Consider the following 2,013-nt stretch of genomic DNA (forward strand, 5'->3'; position numbering starts at 1 on the left):
TTTCATTTAAATGTAAGGTAACTTAACAGCTTATTTATCAAGTTCTTTTTATAGGGGATCAATAAGCACATTTTAACCTATCCCATCTCCTCCCTTTTTCCTCCTCCAATGGATAAGGGTCTGGTGAATTGGGACCCAGTGGACATGACAGTACTGGCAGATGAGCAAATTGACGAACAGGGCTGCTCCTGGCGCTCAGGGGCCAAGGTGGAGAAGAAATACCTGACTCAGTGGTATCTGCGCGACACTGTGTTTTCACAGGTGGGTTCACAGCATGCCCTGGTTTGTGTTCTTTAACCCTTCTCCTGCATCTGGTGTTGATGCCATTTTCTCTCTTGTGCAGTGCTGTGGGATGCTACATTGTAAATGTTCCTAGTTCCAACATGTTACTTGTGAACAGGGGAATCAAATGCAGCTCATGGTATTATTTGTATGTAGGAAGTCTTTATGTTGGCCTGCGGCGAGACGTACAGTCAAATTTGCACTCACAGCCACCCTCCCTTGGGTTTTTTCTGTCATAATGACACTGTCCGTCAAGACTACCTGTTTAAGATGACCACTCTTCTCTTTTACAAGGGGTTGTCATCTTGGACAGATTTGTCTCTACTTGCAGCCATGAGGCTGATTTACATGTTAATGCATGCTGGAGAGGAAAGGGCAATCGTATCATTGGACCATTTGTTTTAAAACTATTGTTCATGTTGGTGCCAGTTTACTTTTTTTCTGTCAGTTCCAGGGAAATGTAAATACATGGTGAATGAAGTGAGATTCTTTTCTTTGACTTTGACGGCATGTTTTGAAAATGCATTCTTTTGCAGTATTTAAAATGGCAACTCCGGTGATTGTTAGCTGTTGTTACAAGATTCTTTTTGTGAAAAAGTGGATATGGTGAAAAAGTGGATGTGATTTTTTTTTCATCTAGTTGTATAATTGTGTGTTCAATAAACAAACAACATATTTATCGAGACTTGTATATCTTTACTTTGTATATCTCCAATTACATCAGAGAACTATAAACAGAAAAGTGGGAAAACATGGTAAAATATCAAGAGGCTAGCTCAGGATAGGGAAGTAAGGAAATGTGGAAGGTGTTTGTTCCTGGCCTTTACCTTGTTGCACAGTGAGAAAGGCAATGATGATGATGATGATGATAATGCAAATGACGATTTTGGTACCTGTTTCCCAAGATTTAAGCAAGAACTTATATTTTGCTTCTTTCAGTCTCTCCTAGAAGGTCTTGATGAGGTGGACCCCACCTTGTGGCGTGACATCATTGCTGTACAGAAGAACTGGATCTCTGACTGCACAGGACATCGAATTGACTTTGGCATTGAACTGGTAAATGGATACAGTGTGGTCTCCGCCTAAATGCACGCCATACAAAGGCACGCTCTGCTCAAACGCATGCTTTCATCATATGACAAGTTTTTTACTGTTTAATTTAGACATACAAACGCACGGTCACTTCTCCTAAATGCACGCTTCAATCCGTGAAACATGCCGACAGGCAAAGGTTGACAAGGGGAAATTTTTCACTTCAGCCTTCACAGCTTGCATAAGACAAGCCTAAACGAGACTGACCTTCACGCAAAATGAAGAGAGCGATGGGCAGAGTTTTCATGCCTAACTTTCCACGGACACATAGTAGGTCTAGGACTGGTCGGGTGATATGTTGGAGAGGGGAAATGTCTTCTAATGGGTCACTTGAAATGCGTCTTTGAGAGAATGTTTCTGAATGGTGTTTGAGTTACAGCATACGTAATGTTTAGTTGGACCTATGATGAGCAACATACAGGAATGCTCTAAAATACTGCACTCAAAGAACTTATAACGTACTTGTTTAACGAATCACAAGTGAAAAGTCTGATGTCATCCGTGCATTTACCTAGCTGCAATAGATGATGGGCAGTCGGGATTGGTTGCTTGGAATTGGAAAGCCCCTTGGCTGAGAGCTTTTCACTATGACTAGATCTAACACGAACAGTTTCTTCTTATCTGTTCCTGGCATTTTGT

Source organism: Aplysia californica, unplaced genomic scaffold (assembly GCF_000002075.1).
Source record: "Aplysia californica isolate F4 #8 unplaced genomic scaffold, AplCal3.0 scaffold03265, whole genome shotgun sequence".
In the NCBI taxonomy this organism is placed as follows: Eukaryota; Metazoa; Mollusca; class Gastropoda; order Aplysiida; family Aplysiidae; genus Aplysia; species Aplysia californica.